General features: G+C 39.7%; 1 pseudogene; it reads right to left on the reverse strand.

The window, feature by feature from the left end:
• Positions 1 to 9,545: 9,545 nt before the first annotated feature.
• Positions 9,546 to 10,148, reverse strand: LOC105517489 (annotated as a pseudogene).
• Positions 10,149 to 12,138: the final 1,990 nt, after the last annotated feature.

Consider the following 12,138-nt stretch of genomic DNA (forward strand, 5'->3'; position numbering starts at 1 on the left):
AAAATAGAAATGTATTTTTAACTTTTTAAATTGCTGCAAAATTAAAGAAAATGATGGTTCTTGCTTATTATTATGTAATTATTATTGAAAATAATTTAGTTGTATAAAGGTTCTTCTTTGTGTGTCATATATAAGATATGCCACTATCTTTAGACCATCTTACTGGCCGGCACCTTAGTATGGTGATAGGACAATGACCAAATCTCTCCTAGTCAATGGGTTCTGGGCTCCCCATTTCATGAATTCGGGGTTTTTCAACCTCCCGCTATTGATAGTTAGACTAGATAATCCTTTATCTTGGGGGGCTTCTCTATGCCTTGCACAATAGGTAGCAGCAACCCTGGCCTCTACATACCAGATGCCACTAGCATCTCTTTCTCCAGTTGTGACCATAAAAAATGTGTCTGAACACCACCAAATGTCTCCTGGGGGGCAAAATTGCCCCGAGTTGAGAGTCACTGCGTTAGTCCCTCTCCCTTTCACCATTACTGTTTGATGTGCTTAGTTGATACAATTCGTGTGTTAGAGGTAGTTGAACAGTGGGATGAATCTGACATCTTGATAAAGAAGCAATTCAATGGATGAAGCTGGAAACCATCATTCTCAGCAAACTATCGCAAGGACAAAAAAACCAAACACTGCATGTTCTCACTCGTAGGTGGGAATTGAACAATGAGAACACTTGGACACAGGAAGGGGAACATCACACACCAGGGCCTGTAGTGGGGTAGGGGGAGGGGGAGGGATAGCATTAGGAGATACACCTAATGTAAATGACGAGTTAATGGGTGCAGCAAACCAACATGGCACATATATACATATGTAACAAACCTGCACGTTGTGCACATGTACCCTTGAACTTAAAGTATATGTATATATAAAGATTCAATTCAATTCAATTGCCATAAGCACCAAGTCCTCTTGGTTGAACTGATCGGTGAAGGACTAAGGCATCAACTTTATAATTAGAACGCATAGACCTGGAGAACAGGCCCAGCAAAAGCAAAACGTTCTCACAGTGTCTGAGTTCTGTGTCACATTGGATAGCTAGATTAAGGACTCAGAATCTGTGGATAGATTCTTCTAGAATTTTTTTCCTGAAGAGTGTTTTTTTGGGGGGGGAGGAAAATTTGATCTTCTGCTGAATGTGAAAGACACTCTTTTTGAAATTCATCTCTAGGTAAGTGAAAAGCAGTGTAATCTTTAATGAGCAAGAAACAGAGGCCAGGGATGAGGAGGGTGACCTCCACGAAGAGCCCCTGAGTGACCTCTAAAACTGCTGGACCTTTACAGACAGTGGTCTGGGGTTCCAGAGGTCTAGGCGTGTAACAGATACAAAAGACTTCAGGTTGAAAAAGAAGTGGATTTGTTGCCCCTATGGTCATGGGCTACTGTAGTGGAGCTCATAGTTTCCGTTGTGTTGCTCTTATACATACAGTGCTCAGTTTGGGCTGGTGGTGATGCTGGCGTCCTGCTTCTTTGGTCCTCCACTTACCCCATTCCAGCCCCAAGGTGCCACCTGGAATCTCCTCCTGGTCATGAGAGTGACTGTGTGCAGGAATTCCTGGCTCTGCATTCAGTGACCACACACTGGGAACTTGAAATTGGTCACAGCGGGAGTGTTTACACCATGGAAATTGGCAGCGACTGCACATCAGGTCTCCCACATCCCCTCCTGAGAGCCACTTATTAAACATCTACCCGGGACCCTAGGACCCTACAGAACAGAATTGGAAAACTACTAGTATGGTGGCTTAGTGGACTGGGAAGTAGTTATTTTAGTTTGTTAGGGTTGTCTAAACAAAGTACCAGAACTGGAGTTGCTAAACCACAGAAATGTATTAGCTCAGACTTCTGGAGGCCAGCAGTCTGAGATCAAGGTGTCTGCAGGGCTGGGCCCCTCTGAGGGTGCCAGGGGAAGATCCACCCCAGACCTCTCTTCCACCTGCTGAAATTACTTGACCGTGGCAGTCTTCACAGGATGTCCTCCCTGTGTGCATGTCTCTGTGTCCAAATTTCCTCTTTTGATAAAGACACCAGGCATATTGGATTAGAGCCCTTCCCGAGGACCTCCTTTTATTTATTTGTTATTTTTTTATTTCTATAGGTTTTTGGGGAAATGGTGGTATGTGGTTTCAAGAGTAAGTTCTTTGGGAGTGACTTGTGAGATTTTGGTGAGCCCATCACCCAAGCAGTATACACTGAACCAAATTTGTAGTCCTTTATCCCTCAGCCCCCTCCCACCCTTTCCCCCAGGGGAATGGAAAACCAAACGTCGCATGTTCTCATTCATAAGTGGGAACTAAGCTATGACAATGCAAAGGCATGAGAATGATAAGAAGGAGCTCCTTTTCACTTGATGAACTCTGTAAAGATCCTACCAAGTATGCCACATTTGGAGCTTCTGGGGGTAGGACTCCAACATATCTTATTCTGGAGCACACAATTCAGCCCATAACCATAGCCAAGCATGGATTTGTGTTCTGTTCTGTCCCTCATTGACCACATGGCCTGATTTTGACACTTAGCTTCTGTTCTATAACTAAAAAATGATAGAATTGGATCATGCCATCTGTGAGATTTTCTGTCTCAAATCCCATGGCTTTCCAAACACATTTACTGTTCCTGGTCCCCCATTAGTAGGATCCAGCTCTAATTTGCTTTCATGTCCACTTTATGTATAAGGGGAGCTATTGAAAATTGGCTAGTTAATAGCAGTAGCTACTGAGAGGTGATAGCCAGTCCTCTCTATACTCTCCTACTCGAAGGCATTGAATAGGAAAATATGAGGTCATAACTGGTAGATGACCATCTTCTTAGTGAAGGTGAGCATTCACCAGAGAGGTGGAACCCACAGGTCTAACCCCTTTGGCACTGGGTTATAATGATAGTTGCCAATCTGTGTTCTGCAGTCCCATTTATTCACCTGAAACCTTCAGTTCTCAGTACCTTTAAGTCTCAGGTTAAGCTGGTGAAACCTGATTGTGAAGAGAGATCAGAGAAGAAATCTCTGAGCTGCCCTTTGGAGGAACCCACAAGCTTTCTGTGTGTCTGCATTTTTTTTTTCTTTTTTTTTTGAGTCTTGTTCTGTTGCCAGGCTGGAGTGCAGTGGCATGATCCTGGCTCACTGCAATCTCTACCTCCTGGGTTCAAGTGATTCACCTGCCTCAGCCTCCCGAGTAACTGGGACTACAGGCACGTGCCACCACACTCGACTGTTTGTTTTTGTATTTTAGTAGAGACGAGGTTTCACCATTTTGGCCAGGATGGTTTTGATCTCCTGACCTTGTGATCTGCCCACCTTGGCCTCCCAAAGTGTTGGGATTACAGGCGTGAGCCACCGTGCCTTGCCATGATTTTTCCATCCTAGAAAAAGTTTGAAGTTGTAGACTGTGGTTAAGATCTTACAACTCATGGGGATTAAAAAATGTTCACACTAGTATTGATGACCCTATTTTTCTAGCCGCTTTGGGACCTTGGCCCTCAGAAACCTTTCTTCTAATGGTTCAAGGGCTTAGTTACCATGTGGCAGCTGCCATTTTATTTCCTTGATGCTGGGGAAGGTGCCAGTAGAGACTTCTCCATTGTCATCCAGGTCTACATGAGACCATCTGCCATCCCTGGGGTGAGTGACACCTGCCCTCCAGGCCTCTCTGCTGCTGCCCTGGGGTGCCATCTCCTCTGCCTATGCTGATGATGCTTGGAGCCCTTAGGAGCCACAGCTGTGTAGTTTTTTTGTGGAGCCAATTCCCTTTTTCACCTGGTGTGTACTTCATGAAAGGTCACTGAAGCAGAGCCGCCCCTTCCTCAATGCCTTGGATATCATTAGTGAAAATAACCTCCATTTTCAGTTACAGTCTCTACACATCGCAGATTGGGCTGGGCGGGGCTCAGGAGACCGACCAAGCACCAAGGTCTTCCCAGAGTCACTTCTTCATTGATGACAGTGGCGTGCTTCTTGGGCTATTGTCTTCCAGGAAGTTCTGGTTGCTCATTAACATAGATTCCTGGTGATGCAGCACTTCTAATTATGATGAAAGTACCTCATACTTTAGTCACAATCCAAGGATAGCCAAAAATATACCATTAATTGTTTTCCATACAGAGGAAGAGGTGGGGCCATACCAGTTGGGAATGTGACTAGTGATCATATATGGCAATTGATGTAGCTGATTACCAGACCCTCCTGCCGCTATTGAACTGTGCTTATCTTCTTGTGCAAAATACCATTACCTGTATATGTGGCAATGGAAACTTTGGAGCAGGAGATATGAATAAGGAGCTGCTAATCAGATCAGCTAGGAGGAGAAGTCCTGGGAAAGAAGGCCCTGTTCCACTATAAACAGAATCACCATTTACCTGGAACCTCTGTATATGTTTACTCAAGTCCTTAGCTCATAATTTGGGTCCCAGTTCCATTCTTTACACCTCTTACAAGTTTGCTTGTCTTCTTCCTCTTGCCTAATGGCAAGAATTGTCTGGCTGAGATAGTAAGTCCCCTGTGGGAAGGGCCAGCCTCTGTTTAATGAGCTTGATCAGAAGCTGACATTTAAGACAAACATGAGAATATGAACTAAAGCTAAACGGTAATCTAGGAAGGTCTGAGGCTAAAACTGTGAGTGTCCTCAGCAAAGCAAGATATAGGAGTTGGTATCCTCCAGTGTCACAGCCCTATTGCAATAGATCATGACCATTTAAGGATAGAAAAAGCCCTTTTCATGTGCGCTGAAGATTCCAGGCCATAGAAGGTCCTTGCACTCAGGTCTGAACAGGTGCAGATTGACCACCTCTTGGCTGGCTCTTTGCTCCTTTCTTTGTAGTGGGGGGAAAGTAACGATTCTTCCGTTGATTAAGGAAAAGGTTTGGGCCAAGATCTTTTCCTCTTAGGCAGTCTGGTAAATTTTATCCTTACATGTGAGTCAACAAATATGTATCTGAAATGCTTTCATCTCCAATCTAACCCTACCTGCTGTGGCTTTCTGGTCGTGGAGAATCCAGAGACTTTCTGGAGCCTTTTGTGGGAAGCACACCTGAGGTTTAGATTGGGGCCGATCTTACCCATTTCCTTCTTTGCTCCCAATCTTTCTCCCTCCAAAAATCACATGGCAATGCTTACTAAAGCAATTTCATTTTTTTATTTTTAGAAATATATCATATATATATAATATGTATGTCTCTGTATACTATATAACAGAGAGCGATGTGAACCATGAGTCGCAACTTTACAGGAACTATAGTTACAATATTTAGCTTGCACAGATTAATAATCTGAATAGGACTAGAAATAAATGTACTAGCCATTATTCTCATTTTAATAAAAAATTAAATTCATGATCCAAAGAAGCAGCTACTAAATATTTCTTAACACAACTACATCTACACTCCCAATCGTAGATGTCTTTATATATCATATTCTGGGTAGTGAACAGTCATAAAAATTCCCAGCCCAATAGCATCTGTAATAATCACTATAACACTAATTATAAAAAGTGGGCTTTCTGCATTCCATTTCTGAGTCCCAGAAGTAAGACAAGGAATTCCAATAACATCAGGCATGATCTTAACATGACAAAAACTGGCACTAATCTCAATTCCAAGTATCATCAATTAACCCAAATGTAATATTAATTATTGCTATATTATCAATTCTGGTAGGAGAATGAGGAAGACTAAATTGGGCACAACTACACAAAATTCTAGCCTATTTATCAATTGCACATATAGACTAAATAATGTCCATTCTAACCTACAACCTTTCTACAATAATGTTACATCTACAAAATATTAATAATCGCTGTAGTCATATTTAATTTAAATATAACTTCCACACATTATCATTATTACATACATGGGGTAAGTTATCACTAATAACTTCCATATTTTTGTATTTCTGCTATCTCCAAAAGACCTACCTCCACTTACACGATTTTTACCAAATGACTTAGTAGCCAAGAATTAACAAAAAATAACAGCATTATTATACTAACATTTATCACTATCATAGCACTACTCAACATATATTTTCATATGGGATTAATCTATTCTACATCATTAACGACATTCCCCAAAACCAATAACATAAAAACAAAATGACAATTTGAAAATATAAAACAAACATTCTTCCTTCCCTCGCTTATTTTATTATCAGCCTTTTTCTTCCCACTTAAACCAGTATTCTCAACATTGGATTAGGAATTTAGGTTAGGCAGACCAAGAGCCTTCAAAGCCCTAAGCAATATTTTATATTTTATTCCTGAAAAATTAAGGACTGCAACTCTATCTTACATCAATTGAATGCAAATCAAACATTTTAATTAAACTAAATCCTCATTAGATTGGTAGTATCCAACCTCAAGAAAATTTGATTAACAGTGAAATACCCTAATCACCTGTCTTCAGTCTACTTCTGCTGTTGAGAGAAAAGGGCGGGGGAAGCCCTGGCAGAATTGAAGTTGCATCTTTGAGTTTGGAATTTGGTGTGAGTGTTCACCTTGAGGCTCAGTAAAAAGAGGGTTCAACCTCTGTCTTTAGATTTACAGATGAAGGCTTCCTCAGGCATTTCACTCTTCTACCTCTATTGATTAATCGTTGATTATTTTCAACAAACACAAAGATATTGGTACATTATAGTATTCGGTGCTTGAGCCAGAATAGTAGGAACTGACATAAATCTCTTAATATGAGCCAAACTGGGTCAACCAGGAGCCCTATTAGGTGATGATCAAATTTATGTCATTATAACTACCCATGCATTTGTAATAATCTTTTAAATAAATATACCTATCAAAATAAGAGGACTTGGTAACTGAATAGCTCCCTAAATGACTGAGCCCAGATACAGAATAAACAATATAAGCTTCTGACTTTTTTCACCATCGTTTTGACTTCTACTTGCCCCTTTACTAGTAGAAGCTGGAGCTGGGACTGGGTAAGCATCTTTAGTTGGAAATGTAGCACACACAGGAGCCTCTTACAATTTTCTCATTATGCTTAGCAGGTATTTCATCAATTTTAGAAGTTACTAATTTTATTACAATAATTATTAATATAATATCACCAGTCATATCCCAATATCAGACATTTTATTCTTTTATAAAATAAGAACATTTATTTTTTGTTATATTATTGTATTTTATGTATGTGTAGTGTATACTAACTTAAAGGGAAAAATGTAAACAAAATGAAAGTCATAGGCAAAATGGCATCTTGCTTTAATCTTCAACTTAAAGTTATTCTTAACAATCCATTTATAGTATTATGTCAAATTTTAGTCATCCCTGCAGAATTTTAGATGAATGAAAACAGACAAGACAACACCAAGGAGTTAAGCACAGAAAGTGATATTAAGAAGTTGAAAGTAAAATCTACTTTGGCTAGAACTGAACATTCAGATCTGTCTCTCCGGAAGAAAATCTAACTTGAATCATAATGGTTCATGTTTTGACTAGTTCATACCATATCAATGAGCAACTTATGACTTGAAAATGCCTTTTCTCAGCTGCATTTGACTACCTAAAATCCTCCTGAGCATGCTGTTTGTCATGTCTTACTGCTCTGAAATAATCATCTATTTCTGAAAACCAGGAAATGAGTTTGCTTGTAATTTAAATTTCAAAAAATAATTTGTAGAAAACACAAACAGAATCAACTGTTTAAAGGCTTATCCTTTTCTTCACTGTACAACAGCTACTTCTACAAAAAAAGAGTATGTGAATACTTTCTAAGAACTCAAAAACGAGAAAACCAAAATCAGAAGGTGCGTGAATATATGTACACGTGTACATACAGACTTAATCTCTACATCCCCCAAAACAGATTTAAACAAGTAATCTCAACATTCTAAATTCAGAAAGCAGACATAAACAGTTTTGTTGCTAAATCAGTGGTGTTACTAGCTGAAATGTTTAGTAGAATACTGCACCTATAGTTCAGCAGTACTTTGATTATATCCCATTTAAAAAATCAAAATAATAAGCACATTCTTCTAATACCAAAGAATTCTCCCACTTTTTATTTATTTTGATATACTGATATTTCCAAAAACTTGCAAGTGGAAGATAAGCTGTTCAATAAAAGCTTTCTTATATATATAATATACAGAAATTATTTTAAAAGTCTGTTCGTATAACAGATTATTTTGGTACTAACAAAAAATTAAGATACAAATAATTGGCTAGAAATGAAACCATCACTAAACCAAGACACACAGGGCTTTCCTGCACTTCATTTCAGGAAAATATTCCAAGTAATTCTTACTGTGTTAGAAGAATAAAGTACATTTGTCATAGTATATATTATCATATTCCCTTAAAGCAGTGACTATTTAAAGTTTTTAAATTAAACAATGTCCAGGCTTACTTCTGTCTGTCCATTCAGTAATAATCATATTGCTGGTTACACACAATTCTCATGCAAAAAACAAAAAAACAAAAAAAAACCCCAAAAAACAAAAAAACCCCTCAGTTAGTTGTTTTCTTAAGTCTAAGCCAAACAAACTAATAACAGCAATTTAATTAGCAAGCTGTAAATCAGAGAGGTATAGAAATTTAGCAGTTAAACTATATTTCCTGCCTATAGTACTGCTGCTACTTAATCTATTTTCATGTATTAGAAGAATGAATAGGCATTGATGATCAAAATAAGAATTTCAATATTGCGGCAAATCACAGAAGAGTGACAGAAAGAGTTCCTAATGTAATCTTAATGATCCTTTAAAAGGTAAAGGATTGTGTGCGTATGTGTGGAAAGGAGTAAGAAATAAAAGCAGGAGGTTAAGACAGGTATTTAAAAGGAATGCCGAGATAGCTACATTAGAATATTTACTGAAAAAAAGTTGCTCTGGAGTCTGCCCAGTGTACCAAAAATATAAAATAGAAAAAAACCAAAACAAAAAACAGAGCAGACATTAGTGCAAGTTTAACCTGATAATTTATTTGTGGGAAAAAAGCCAGTTTTGATGAGAAAAAGTTCAGTCCTTTCCTTGTAAATACAAAGAAACACAACAGGAGTTTTAAAGGTAGTAGGCCAGAAAATGCAAGAGTAACTCTTAAAATCCTTTTCAATTACACAGACAAATCAAGTTGAAGACAAGTGTTAAAACACTATTCAGCCTGAATATTTATCAGTCTATATGTCCTGTTGTTCAGTTGGCTTTTGATTAAAAAAAAAAAGCCGACAAATTTATAAGAGCTACCACCACATTTAGAGTGATGAAAATAGTTTCCCCCAAATATATTGTTTAACCTCTAAAGCATAAAAAGCTATATAATATCTAATACAAATTAACCAATGTATTTACAAAAGTAATGCAATTTTGGACTGATGATATTACACTGTATTGGTGGTAAAGAACTAGGCACAAGAATATATACATCTATTAGGCATTTTCAGTCTAATCAGTCTCTAAGTTTATCATTTAATTTTTGGCAATATATAATAACTGGTATGCATTTTGGTACTTAAGTCATGAATTGTGGAGAACAAGAAGCAATTATAGAAACAGGGTGTATATCTAACAAACAATTACAGCGTTGAACCAATCTGTTCTATGAACTTCGTGATTTGTTTTGCTGTTGGTCACTTGCAGTAGATCCTTGATTTGATTCCTCCGTATTCATGCTTTCTCCATCTGCAGTCTCTAACATTTTTTCATCTTCGTCATCATCATGTAGGTTTTTTGAAACTGTCTAGTTAGTCTGATATTGAGTCCTTCATTGTAATGAAGCTTCCTTTTCATTTCAAATTGTCACTTTTTTTCTTGTTCTTCAGGTGAGAAGTTACTATCCTCCTTTCCACTGCTGTCTTGTTCCTGAACCCAATACTTTGGTTCCGAGCCTTCAGCAGCAGCTAATTTCTTAGCTAAGATATCTGGTGCCGTGTTTTCAGTGATGTCTGTATCACTACATGCATCTTCATCATCACCCATAATACGATGGGAAGAAGTGCTTGGTTCATCTGTTTTCATTAAACCATAGGCTTTGTCTGCTGGATGATATATCGCCAGGATGTTCATTTCATCCCACTTCCGGGATTTTTTGTTCAGCAACTCGTCCACATTCCCGTGGGGCTGTTCGGCAGACGCCACCATAGAGGAAGTTGTTCTTCAGGGTCCCCTTGATTGACCGGTGCGAGGTTGTCCAGGCCGCCATTGCCGGGGCTCCCGCTCTTGGCTCAGGGTCGCTGCTCGGCGTAGGGTCTGCGACGAGAAGGGTCAGGCACTAGCAGAGACCCGCAGGCAGCTGTGGAGCCCGCTCAGGGCTAAAGCGGCCGCACCCACTGTCTCGGAACCGGTTACCGGAGCGGTTGTCAGGACACAACGACGCCGGCGCCAGAGCCAACGCCAAACGGGTGGCGGCGACTCGCATGCTCTTAGCCGCCAGCACTTCACCTGCAGCTCGCGGTGAGACCTCGGCCTAGAACCCCGCCGCGCGGAGCGCCGCCGAACACATGTGTTCTTTTTTTGAATGAACCATTTTTTTCCCAAATGGAAAACCTCCCTTCAATTAGGAAGGTAAATTTCGAAGGTTCTGAAGGGTGGGTTAGCAACTTTTGACAGAGTCCTCTTGGAAAGGTGAAAGTGATAGTTCCACAGGGGGAAAAATTGGTTTCCCAATCGGCTGCTGAAAAGGAATTCTTCTGGCTGAATAGGTTGGTAGGTTGAGTCGAGTCACCTTTCTTGGGATTGGCTGGGTTCTTCTGTTTGATCCATGGAATCTTGGCCACTTTTAGGGCGGCCTAAGGGTATGAGTCGGCTCTAGGACATATCGAGGGGCTGTGCTGGACTTAGCAGTCCTTGGGCAGTTGGTGATAAGGATGTTGATGCAGACAAGGTTCCATGTGGTTCCCCAGGAGTTGGCTGTACTCTTCTGGGAAGCCCCCGGGTGAACATTCTTTCGGAGTCCTCCGGAGGGTGTGAAAACCAGGAAAACCTCCCTAAGGTCCCACCTGCCTGCATCTGGTACCCATCTGGGTCCATTTAGGGATCTTTGCTGGCCTAGGTTTATGGACAAATAATCAGTGGGTAATGGGATCGGAAGCCTTAAATCAGACAACTTTCCAGGTCTAATCCAAGCCCTTCACTTTATTGATGAGGATACTAAGGCCCAGGTAAGAAGAACTGAATGATGTTTAGAATCCAAGTGTCCTGATTCATGCTTCAAGTCACTGTTGTGTCAGGGGTTTTCAAATAGCCGTGATCTTAGTCACTTGGATGCTTGTTAACCGTGCAGATTCCTGGGCTACCTCTGAGATTCTCGTTTTCATAAATACTCTGGGTTAAGATTATCTAATTAAAATATAATGTGAGCTATATGGGTAATTTAAAATTTTCTAGTAGCCCTCTGACAAAGGTAAAAGAAAACAAGTAAAAGTTTAGTAATATATTTTAATCCAATGTAACCAAATTTTAACATATAATCACTATAAAAAGTTATTAATGAGTTATTTGACTTTTTGGGGGTACTAGTTGAAATTTGGTGTGTATTTTACAGCACATCGAATTTATTTATTTGTTTATTTTGAGCCATTCTTCCTGATGTTCTCCCTCACCCTACCCCCAACAGGTCCCAGTGTGTGTCGTCCCCCACCATGTGTTTATGTGTTCTCATCATCCAGCTCACAATAATAAGTGAGAACATGCAGTGTTTTGTTTTCTGTTCCTGCGTTACTTCACTTGGAATTATGGCTTCCAGTTCCATCCATATCCCTGCAAAGGGCATGCTCCTTTTTATGGCTGCATAGTATTCCATGGTGTATATGTACCATATTTTCTTTATCCAGTTTATCATTGATTTGCATTTGGGTTGGTTCCATTTCTTTGCTATTGTGAATAGTGCCACAGTGAACATACATGTGCATGTATCTTTATAATAGAATGATTTCTGTTCCTTTGGGTATATACTCAGTAATGAGATTGCTGGGTCCAGTGGTATTTCTGCCTCCAGATCTTTGAGGAATCGCCACACTGTCTTCCACAATGGTTGAACTAATTTGCACTTGCACCAATAGTGTAAAAGCATTCCTGTTTCTCCACAACCTCACCAGCATCTGTTGTTTTTAGACTTTTTAATAATCGCCATTTCTGACTGGTGTGAGATGGTATCTCATTGTGGTTTTGATTTGCATTTCTCTGATAATCAG

This window comes from Colobus angolensis, unplaced genomic scaffold (genome assembly GCF_000951035.1).
Source record: "Colobus angolensis palliatus isolate OR3802 unplaced genomic scaffold, Cang.pa_1.0 Scaffold300, whole genome shotgun sequence".
In the NCBI taxonomy this organism is placed as follows: Eukaryota; Metazoa; Chordata; class Mammalia; order Primates; family Cercopithecidae; genus Colobus; species Colobus angolensis.